Raw genomic sequence first — 12,130 nt, 5'->3', positions numbered from 1 at the left:
CAAATTTAGTAATGCCAACATATTAAAAGAACAATATTTGTCTCTTGTATATAATACATCTATATATACACTGTCAGAGATACTTGTCTTTGAGTGGAGATTTAAGGTGACAGGAAATATAAATAACTGCAACTTGAGTCTTTGGCACAGAGTTCAAGCTCACTGCTGTAATGGCCACAAATGATTACTATAATAACTTTAATAGTAAAATCGTAAAATAGTACAGTGGCCGCACCGCATTTTCTTGTTATTAACGGTAACGGCGTTGTAACGATAGAAAAAGTAATTAGTTAGATTACTCGTTACTGAAAAAAGTAACGCCGTTATTCCCATCACTGATAATAACTGACATATGAACGTGTATCAGGGCCTGATGTGGCCCGCTGGCCGTATGTTGGACACCCCTGCTTTAGCTGCTAAGTCATGGCTGAACGGGCACAAACAGAGTCATGCTCACACTTGATTCTCACTACTCTCTGTGAAAAAAGAAAGAAAACAAACCCACTCATGATCTTCAGAGTGTACATTTGATTTATTTGAGGCTTCTGTCGACATGAACAATAGAAAAGCAGCTGCTTTAATCTTTTTGCTGCACAGTGTTTCACGTGCAGTCTGGGAGTGACGTCGATTTCACTCTCAACTTTTTTCACATTATTTCACAGAAAGACGTTCAGTCTGATGCAAATGTTGTATTTACAGGGTCCCTGCAGTCAGCTGAGACTGTAGAGAGCACTGGTGTGTGTGTGTGTGTGTGTGTGTGTGTGTGTGTGTGTGTGTGTGGTTAGGTTTAGGTCTTCAGTTTTGAGAGTAAGTGGTTAGGAAAAGCATTATATCAATTAGATGTCCTCTCTGAAATATGAAAACAAGAGTGTGTGTCTGAAAAAACTAATAGCAGCGGGCTAAGTGGGTAAATGTACCGGTGCGTCCATGGTCACAGAGTCGTGTTCTCTATCTCATGTCGAAAAAATGTTTTATATTTGTTACATGGAGCTGCTTCTGTTCCCGATGTCCTCTGTTTGATCCTGGACCCTGCAGAGGAGACAAAAGACACACACACACACACACACACACACACACACTCCTCGTGCATATGGTACGACAACGTTTCCACATGCCCCTGGTACACTGCACAGAAACACTTTGCCACAGACACACACACACACACACAGACACACAACCCTGTTTAGCTAACTTAATGAGGACCTTCATTGACATAATGCTGGGTTGTGTGTCCTCACAAGTGACTGTAGAACACACGCACACACACACGCACACACAGTCATACAGGAACAAAATAAACCAGAACTAAAAGCATTTAGCAAATACAAAACATTTTTTCGACATGAGTTACAGAACACGACTCTGTGACCGCTACATTTACCCACTTAGCCTGCTGCTGTAAGTTTTTTTCAGACTCAAACAACCAAAATAAATCCATTTAAAAAATAAAAAACATTTTTAATCACAAGGTGAAGATGACTCTGTTGCCATGGTGAATTCCTGTTTTAACGGATGCACCGATGTGCTGGGAGAAGTTTTTCCAAACTTTCCCATAATTCCTCCAACTCTGATTTGCTTTGTTTATAAAAGCAGCAGCAACAGCTTAAATTACATGAGGGGGAATAACTCCTGTTTAATTACAAACAATAAAGTCTCTTATTTTATGGTGTTTCATTCTAATAGAGACAGAATATCAACAAAATCAAAAAGGCTGTATACAAAGTGTGTTCATGTCCCTGAGTGAGGAAAGTATTAGATGTGCTACAACACACACACACACACACACCTGATCTCAGCTCATGTGTGGATGAAGCACACCTGTCCACAGAAACACTTTCTTCTACTCCACCCTCTGCACCACCTCGGGCAAGACCAAAGAGCTAAACCACGCCCCCTCACTCTAATCACTGCTCTGCTAACATCTTACAATAACACACTTATTGTTATTAGGGCGACCGTGGCTCAGGCGGTCGGGAAGGGCACCTGTAACCGGAAGGTCGCCGGTTCGATCCCCGGCCTCTCTGTCCTGGTCGTTGTGTCCTTGGCCAAGACACTTTACCCTATCGCCTACTGGTGTTGGCCAGAGGGGCCGATGGCGAGATATGGCAGCCTTGCCTCTGTCAGTCTACCCAGGGCAGCTGTGGCTACAACCGTAGCTTGCCTCCACCAGTGTGTGAATGTGAGCGTGAATGAATAATGTCATTGTAAAGCGCTTTGGGTGCCTTGAAAAGCGCTATATAAATCCAATGCATTATTATTATTACTTATTGACTCAGGCTGTGAAACTCGTTGCACATCATGTCCTGCCTGGATTTAACACTCAGCTCATAATCATCCATATTTCATATTTTGTAATTGTGTTCCCTGTCTATGGGCAGATTCATCTGAAATACTTTTCCTACATAGACATGTAGATATCATTGCGGAAGACAAATGCTGATGTGACCCACAGAGCAGCGTCCCCACAGTCAGGCAGTGAGGTGGGACCATCATGCTCTGGGCTGTCTCTCTGTTTCGGGTGCAGGACGACGTCACTGCACTGAGAGGTCAGTGGACAGGACCATGTAGTGTGAGACCTGAGACGAGAACCTCGTTCTCTCAGACAGAACGTTGATGTTATTTTAATGGATTTTGGTTCTTATTCTGTCACTAACATGATATTATCTAAAGAATTAAAAACAAATAAATAATAAATAAAATATCTTCCAAACACTTGTGTCTTATCACAACTCAGATTCTAAAGGAGAAGGTGCTACAATGAAGGTGGAATATATATCGCCATGGTAACCCCAGCCTGGTCTGGAACAGGTGAGTGATCAGCAGGTACGACCAGCCCGCCTACTGACCAATCAGCTCTCATGAGGGTGTGTCAGAGCTGTGTGGAGAGCAGCAGGGTCCACGGTTGTTCACAGCCTCTTTGTTCCTCTGATGAGCGTCAGTGTTGATATAGAAGCTCAGACAAAACTTTACTCCCTGATTATTCCTCCCATCAGCTGCTCTGTGAGCATTCATATAGGATCCTGCATATGACTGACAGACGTAAATTGACTCTGAGCGTAAAGGATGAAAACTCAAACCGTCCTTTAAACATTCATTTAATGAAACATGACTCTTCCTCACATTCTCCTCACCTTCATATTGATGGTACGTTCACTAAACATCATTAATACTTCACACACACCAGCTTTGTCTCAAAATGTCCAGCATAATAAATCAATGTGTGATATGTGAGAGGGTTTAACAACACTGTGACTACTGTGCACGGAGCGAACTGAACAAAACTCTCAAAAGGACACAAAATGTAAAACTGTGAATAGAAGAAATAGAAAGTTAGACTGAATGAGATCCAACCACCTCACTGGAGCTGATTTTAAATTCTTCTCTTTAAACTGTAACACACCTGGATAACTGTTGTTTTATCATTACGGACACTCGGGTGTGATATGTGAGGACTCCAGCACACACCTGCTTCCTGCTCTCTGCTGACATTGTGACGCTGAGCAGTCGTGTAACTGTGCAGAACGTCAAGCAGCTGCTTCCTGCTGCGTCTGAGATTTATTCAGGAAGAAGAGAGGATGTGTTTGTCTTTGCTCTTCTTCTCTGGAGCCAACAAAAGTCCAGCTTCACCCCTGATATGCTGGCCTTCAGCTGCAGATACTGAGTGTAAGTGTAAACCCCATCTCGTGACTGTATTTTTAGACTGTGTTAGTGTAACGGCCTCTGTGCTGCTGTCTTAGCTCGACTTACGTTACAGGATGTGGCCACCATCCTATAGGTCCAATGAAAACTCTGCAACACTAAACTTTTTTAAAGTGCCAGCATCCTCTAGAGCAGGGATGTTAAACATAAGGCCCGGGGACCAGAATCGGCCGGACAAAGACTCTGATTTGGCCCATTGGACAGCTTTGGGAAATATGAAGACCTGTCCAGGCTGCACCCGCCTCTCACCCCGTGGGGACTGGGATGGGCAGTCTGAGACGTGCTGCTGAAGCTGCTCTCCTTTATATTAGCATGACTCATGGATCAAAAGTGCAGTTAAACTTCTTTGCACCGACAGAAAGAGGAGCTTCACTCGTCCAGCCCACTTACAATCCACATGTATATGTGTATAATCAGTTTGATGCGTAGAGGAGAAGGACAACACTGCACTGACAGAATCCAGAAACTAGAAAAGCTAAGGACAGAAACCCGAGAGGGGCGCGAGCAGACCAACAAAGACGATCAGATATCTCCTGCACCGAGACACGGCCTCTAAAGCTGGATGTGAGAAGATAGCGCGTCCCAGAGGCCAACAAGGGAACAAGATGTGTGAGGACACAAACCAGTAACTTTGATGGTGAGGACAGGACCGAGTAAACTATCTAAATACTTCAGATTTAATGAGGCTGTGCTAAATGATGAGGTCACTAATCAGGAAGTGCAGAAAGATTTAACAGAATAGGTTTTGTCACATGATGATGTCACAGTCTCTCTGTCTACCCTGTGGGAGGGGCCTAAAGTAGGCATGAGTATTACAGCCATTTCCACTCCCATCTTACACATCACATCCTGTAACAGGAGGAGAGCGCCGGGGTCGTGCTCAGGAGACTAGATATGAACTTCAGTTACAGCAAAGACAATAAATCAGCGCGTAAATAAACTGCACAGAGTTCATTCATGTTTGCAGGGCGCCATCACTGCGCCTCCACAGTGCAGCTGGAAGTGTGTACGAGTGTTCAGTCACCCTGCAGGGATCTGTGATTGCTCTCAGAGAATATGAATCATAGTACAGAAGCTTTTCTTTCTCTTTTGTGGAGTTTGGCTGAAGTTCTTTACTGTCCAACAGCCGATGAAGGTCAACATGCTCACCTGTGATCAGCGTGGGAGGAGTTTCAGGCCTTCAGACAGACGGCTGCAGGTCCAGTGCTGCACCGACGTTGTTGGGTCCTGAGTCATGAGGACGGAAAAAGACTCATCAAAGTACCTGCAGGAGAAAGCTGAACTTCATTAAGCAGGAAAAGGACGTAGAACCACAAGAAGTCAGTAAAGAGCTGCTCCTCGGCCCCATCTATATCTACTTCTACATCAGGTTCTAGTGCACAAACATGAACCTGACCTGAAATGTAACACCTGAAACTGTCCAGCAGCTCTCAGTCTTTGTGTCTCCACGTCTCTGCTGGATGGACTCACCAAATGAAGCCAGGAAAACATGTATCACCTGGAAATCCCATCACTAATTAACATCTACTGCAGGCACGTGCAGAGGGAGGGGGGGGGGGGGGGGGGGGGGGGCTGGAGGGGCTTGAGCACCCGCCCCTTTCCTGATGGGTGCCCAAAGTGCCCTTTTGGTGAGGTAACTTTAAAAAAAAATATATATATATATATATAATTTTTTTTATGTGTGTGGGTGTGCGGAGTCCTGTCTGTGCCCCTCAACAATAATATATACTATTAATCACAGTTTTGCTAAATAAAAGAATCTCGCTTGCATTAGTCACATGATCACATTTAACCAATGATCGCCCTTAACGGCAGAACGCGCTGGTTACGAGCCGGCAACGAGCTCACAAAGAGCACGCGCATTTTTTGCGTACCGGAGCTGTAGGAGAAACACAAATTAACTCAGAGACAGACTATTTTATTTGTCCCATACAGACTGATGCGACAAAACCAGTAAGTAGGTGTTCAGCGTACACTGTAGTCTAAAGCACACAGGAGTATTAGCTTATTACGTACACGTTGGCAGGGGCGGAGCGGGGGGGGGGTGGTGGCTTACTGGGCTTAAGCCCGGGTTGTTTTTTCAGAAGCCCGGGGTCTTTTGGAGTGTAATTTTTTCATAGTTGGATGCCTGGCTGACAACTGTATAAAACAAAAACCTACACACAATATTCGAAGCACGTAGTGCACACTGTGGGAATTTACGACTGTGCGTAAATCCCCCCTAATATTGGTATGATCCGAGCTCAGGCACTAAGCGACTGAGCGAGGGGGCGGGGCAGCTGCTGCCTGTGAGTGCGCTGAGAGAAACGGAGCTGGACAGACAGAGGAGAAGTGAAGTTTGACCAGGTACCAAAGCAAATCATTTGTACTGTACAAATGATGTAAAGATGACGGTTTATCACGAAAGATTGATATCAAACTGATCACTTGACCCATATTACGTTACTTGCTCTTCAAGTGAATCAACAAACGGTGAAATGAAAAGCAGAACAACAACAACGCTGTTTCTTTAGAGAGTCTTAGCTTACATGTGTGTTTATTTCATATTTTCAGTTGTTTCCCTTCACGGCTAAATAAATCGGTTTCAGTAATGTACTGATATACAAGAATGGACATAAGGGGCTTCTTTCAAAGAAAAAACTCAGGTAGATGTTATTTTATATATCATGCTTTGTATGTTGTTCAGTATATTTCTATGCAAAACAAGAGGAACTTCAATACACAGCAGTATATTCACAGTGTAAACCAGATATTTACATACACTTTATGGAAAACACAAGAACATTTTTTTTACTGTACAACATCAATTTAGAGTAAACTTGTTTTGTTTTGGATAAATAAATATTGAATAAAATTTGAATTAGTTAAATGTCAGAATAAAGACAGAGCTGTCTATTTTAATCACTTTCATCAAATGTAGGAGTACATATACACTAAGTTTATTGTTAATTAATAAGAAAACTCCAGACGATTCCATTCTGAGCTGAAGAAGCTTCTGATAGGTTAGTAGAGTCCATGTGAGTAAATTGGTGGCACACCTGTGGATGTATATAAGGCAAAACACAGAGCCTGTTTCTGTGACATGTGAAAATCAAGAGATGTCAACCAAAACACCAGGAAAAGAATTGTGGAGCTCCATAAGTGTGGCTCAGTTTGAATACAATTTGGTGCCATTTGCAATTAAGAAATACAGATAGTTTCTCTCTTTACTCTTAAAGTTAACAAATATGTTTTTTATATTTATCAATCTAAAAAAATAAACATTTAGTCTGATTTGATGTTACAATTAAAAAAGTGTTTGTGTTTTGATCTGAAGAGTATGTAAATATCTGGTTTCAACTGTATATTTGATGATTGTCAGCACAAAGAGGGAGAGAGAGGAACAGAGAGGGGGAGAGGAGCAGAGAGGGGGAGAGAGGAGCAGAGAGGGGGAGAGACGAGCAGAGAGAGAGAGAGAGGAGCAGAGAGGGGGAGAGGAGCAGAGAGGGGGAGAGAGGAGCAGAGGGGGAGAGAGGAGCAGAGAGGGGGAGAGAGGGGGAGAGAGGAGCAGAGAGGGGGAGAGGAGCAGAGAGGGAGAGAGGAGCAGAGAGGGAGAGAGAGGAGCAGAGGGGGAGAGAGAGGGAGAGAGAGGAGCAGAGAGGGAGAGAGAGGAGCAGAGAGGGGGAGAGGAGCAGAGAGGGGGAGAGAGGAGCAGAGAGGGAGAGAGAGGAGCAGAGGGGGGGGGAGGAGCAGAGAGGGAGAGAGGAGCAGAGAGGGGGAGAGGAGCAGAGAGGGAGAGAGAGGAGCAGAGAGGGGGAGAGGAGCAGAGAGGGAGACCTTTGACCTTTAACACACCTTTATTACATCAATACTTCAACTCACAACCATAACTGAAAATGAATGCCAAATCAACATATAAACAACCCTCCCCTCCCACCATCAACCCCACTCAAACACAATAAACACAAAAAAGAAAAACAAAACCAGAAAACTCCCCATTCGGCTTCCTTCAAAAATTCAAAACTAAATCATCATCAGTTATTGTACACAAAACACCATCAATGCCCCAAATAGAGACAAACTCTTCAATATTGGACACCATCTTGTAATAAACAAACTCCACTTTCAAACGTGCACCTACCAACCCTTTAAACATAAGTTCTAAATTAACAGATCCTGTTCCCTTCATTTTGTTCCTCCTCGTGAGCCATATACTCATCTTCGCCTGACCCAGTAAAAAATTAATCAAGCAAACCTTCCTACGCTGCGCTGCAGAGTACCTCGGACCCAGGATAAAGAGACCCTCCCCCAAAACACTCCCAAGGCCAGCAAGCCACTGCCGCAGCAATAAAAAAAGGCCAGCAAGCCTGGAACAGCCAAGCCACAGGTGCTGCAGTGTTTCCTCAGTCAGACAGAAAAGACAGTGGGTCCCTGTTTGTGGATCCATATGCGCCACATGTCTGTTCGTAGCCACGGCCCCATGCACTATTCTCCACTGGAGATCCGCACTGCGTTTCTCTATGGGAGGTTTGTACAGGGACCTCCAGCTGCCCCTCGGAGATGACCCCGGAGCCAACACACCTGACCACTTCGACTCCAGAACACCAGCCAACAATCCCCTGTTCAGCACCTTTACAGCCACCTCATATATAGCCTTCTTCGAAATCCTTGACAGGTCACCCAGAACAGGTGTTCGAAAGGAAAGAAGAGAGCCTCCCTCCTCATCCTGCTCCCCAACTGCAGCACAAACAGACAGTGAAGGGAAGTCAGCTGAACTCGGTTGACCACCTGCAGAGCGAGTCCCCAGCGCAGCCCTTACGAGTCCAGGAAGAACACCCATGACTTCTTCCACCAGTTTCTCCAGAAAGCGCAGAGACCTGATCCCAGTCTCCTGAGCCAGCTTGGCAGCCGTTTTCCACTGCCCTGCCGTCCTCAGGCCCGCCAGCTTGGTAAGACCAGCATTTACGAGGAACCTCTGCACACTAGCAGTGCTGAGCATCCTACTTGGCACCAAGGGATTGTAAAAAAGAGGCTCCTCACCAACATCACCATAAAATTGAGAACAGTCTCTCTGTACTTTAAAAACAGTCTTCCAAGCAGTCAAAACAGACTGGTAAAAAACAGAGGTCTGCGAAAGGTCCATGCCAGTCAGGTCTATGAGAAACAGGTGCTTGTCATATGAAAGGTCCTTTACTCTGTGAAGCAGCGTAGATGCTGTCTTGAACCAGGGTGGTTGTCGTCTTTGATAAAGATAACGCTGTGCTGTCTGAAGACGGAACGCTGTGATCCGGCTGCGAAGGTCAATCAAACCCTGACCCCCCTCTGACACAGGTAGAGACAGCACAGCAGACCTGGTCCAGTGAAACCCTCCCCAAAAGAAATTAACCAGTCTTTTTTGTATCTCCTGGAGAAGAGAGGCTGGAGGCTCAATAACAGTGGCACGGTGCCAGAGTACGGAAGCGGCCAAGTTGTTAACAACCAAAGTCCTTCCCCTATAAGACAACTGTGGCAGGACCCAAGTCCATCGAGACAACCGGGCAGCAATCTTTTCAACTACACCCTCCCAGTTCTTCCCCTGAAAAGCATCAGTTCCCAAAAAAACTCCCAAACACTTCAGCCCCTCCCTGTTCCACTGCAAGTCAGCCGGTAACACTGGCTCCCCTTCATCAACCCACCCTCCCAAAATAAAACCTTCACACTTTGACCAGTTAACCTTTGCGGAGGTCGCCCGCTCATACAAGTCCAGCGTCTTTCTGAGTATTTCAATATCACATTGACCGGTTATAAAAACCGTAACATCATCAGCATAAGCTGACAACTTTACTGGACTTCCTGCTTGGTCAAAGGTAAAACCCAAGAGTCCCTGCCTAAGATGGTGTAAAAGGGGTTCAATAGCCAGTGTATACAACATACCAGAAAGAGGGCATCCCTGCCTAATGCCCCTCCGAGCTGGAACAGGCCGACTTAACCCTCCCCCCACTTTCAACATGACAGTAGCATTTGAATACAACAATTTAATCCAAGAAATAAAAATGTTCCCAAACCCAAAAGCTTCCAAAGTTTTAAACAAATAATGGTGATCAACTCTATCAAAAGCCTTCTCTTGATCCAGAGATAAAAACCCCACATCCAAGTCCTTGAGCTTGGCCAGATCAACAATGTCTCGAATTAAAAACAAGTTATCCATAATAGTTCTTTCAGGGACACAGTACGCTTGATCCACATCAACAATCATGTCAATACAGGTCTTCAACCTATTAGAAAGACATTTCGCAAGAATCTTGTAGTCCGTACAAAGCAAAGAGATAGGCCTCCAATTTTTGAGCAAGCCCAGGTCCCCTTTCTTTGGCAGTAAAGTCAAAACTGCCCTTGTGCAACTTGTCGGTAAGATTCCAGTGGTCATACAATACGTGAAAACTTCATAAATGTCCTCTCCTATCAGCGACCAGAAGTTTTGGTAAAATTCCGCAGGAAGACCATCAACTCCTGATGACCGACCACCGTTGAGTTGTTGAACCGCTGAAGACATCTCCACAAAAGAAATAGCAGACTCCAACACAGCCGATTCGGCCCCATCCAGCCGTGGCAGCCCCACCAGCATCTCCGTCACACATTCAGGGTCACACGCGTCAGCACTAAAGAGGCTGGCATAAAAGTCAATGGCGAGCTTCCTCATTTTCGCTGGGTCAGATGTCACCTTCCCATCGGGGAGCCTTAGGTGCAACATTTGGTGTGACTCTCGAACCCTTTTCTCCAGCTTAAAAAAGAACTTTGTCGGGGCATCTATTTCCTTAATAGTAGAAATCCGAGTCCTGAGAAGAGCACCCTTTGCTCTCTCGTGAAGAAACTTGCCCAAAGCCTTCCTCCTACTGCCCCAGGCATCATTTCTATCGTCTGTCCCACTTAAAATCTCAGTCTCTAGCCTCTTGAGCTCTCGTTCTAAGTCCTCCAAGTAATCTTTAACAGTAGCCGTTGCATGTGATGTGTATTGTTGACAAAAAAGCTTAATCTGTGTCTGCCCCACCTCCCACCATTGAGCCAAATTGCAAAAGTCCGTTTTCCTCAGTTTCCAGTGGCACCAGAAGTCAGAAAAAGCTCGACAGAACTCTTTGTCATGAATCAGCTGCACGTTAAAGCGCCAGTGCGAACAGATGGTAGAATGCACCAATAAAGAAATATCAGCAGTCACTAAATGATGATCAGAAAAACCAACAGGTGAAATCTCTGCTTTAACTAGTCTATTATTATACGTCTGGTTGATATATAATCTATCAAGCCTAGCTGCCTTCACATTGCTCTCAGAGACTTTCACATATGTATACTGTCTGGTTGCGGGATGGAGCTTTCTCCACACATCAGTCAAATCATGCTGAAGAATGACTGTAGACAAAAGTGAGCCCGAAGGTGGGTGAGGCTCTCCTGTGTTTCTGTCAACTGAAGGGTGGGTTGTGCAATTCCAGTCCCCTCCCAGCACTATTATTAAACCACTATGTAATTTTGCTAACTCATCAGTAATTTTTCGAAATAATCGCACACGACCCGCAACTGAGTTATGGGCGTAGACATTCAGAAAAGCAAAAGATATCCCCTTGATAGTTGCTTTTACTACCTGAGCCCTTCCCTGCTCTATCTCACAGACAGAAACATGTGACAGGTGAAGGTGCCTAGAAAATAAAATTGCTACACCCGCACTGAGGTTGGTACCATGACTTAAAAAAGCCTGCCCACTCCAACTCATTCCCCATTCTGTCTCATTATCTACAGTGCTATGTGTTTCCTGTAAAAAGAACACATCAATGTTTTTGTTCTTGCTAAGCTCCACTAAGACTGCACGCCTTTCCCTATCCCTACCCCCATTAATGTTAAGTGTACCTACTCTCAAGCTCGCCATATAAGAAAGAGAGAAGAGGAGGAGAAAAAGAGAAAAGACAGTGAGACACTTCCAGAAAGACACCCTTAGTGCTCCAAACATCATGCTTTTAAAGGAGTTTTTCCACGTTTTTCCCTCCTCAACTTAGTCAGGATCTTCTTAAGACGGAATCTTTTCTGTTTGCTCAATTGTTCATAACCAACAACTCTTCTGATTTTCAGAACAGATTTTATAAAAAGATCAACATCTGGAAAAAACTCAGTGACATCCACAGACTGCATACCAAATGTCTCATCCAAAAAGCGATTTATATCTTCCAAGGAATACGACTGCTGATGGTCTTCTTGTGAAACAATATCAGAGCATTGTGACAGGGAATCATCTTCCAACAAGTCGTCTTCCTCATTTTCTGCGCTCAAAGAACCCGAAACTACATTTGCAACACCCACCTCACTTGCCGCTGCTTTGGTCTGTCCACTATCCTGATTTTCCTCCACACTTTCCCTGACCTGTATGTCATCACAGCCATCCTCCACCTCAGTGGTCGCCTGTACTACCCCCTGTTCTTCTAGCGCAGCCTGT

General features: G+C 44.8%; 1 long non-coding RNA gene across 2 annotated transcripts in view; it reads right to left on the bottom strand.

Moving 5' to 3' along the window:
* The window catches only part of LOC134624356 (uncharacterized), a 99,890-nt gene that overhangs the window by 77,041 nt on the left and 10,719 nt on the right, over positions 1-12,130 (bottom strand). For both annotated transcript variants that reach the window (XR_010093513.1, XR_010093512.1), the window contains exon 2: positions 4,849-4,963. This is a non-coding gene — a long non-coding RNA (uncharacterized LOC134624356). The remainder of the gene's footprint in view (positions 1-4,848; positions 4,964-12,130) is intronic.

This window comes from Pelmatolapia mariae, linkage group LG3_W (genome assembly GCF_036321145.2).
Source record: "Pelmatolapia mariae isolate MD_Pm_ZW linkage group LG3_W, Pm_UMD_F_2, whole genome shotgun sequence".
Taxonomy (NCBI): Eukaryota; Metazoa; Chordata; class Actinopteri; order Cichliformes; family Cichlidae; genus Pelmatolapia; species Pelmatolapia mariae.
Note: the sequence above shows the minus strand (reverse complement) of the source record. Positions and strands in the feature narration are given on the sequence as shown.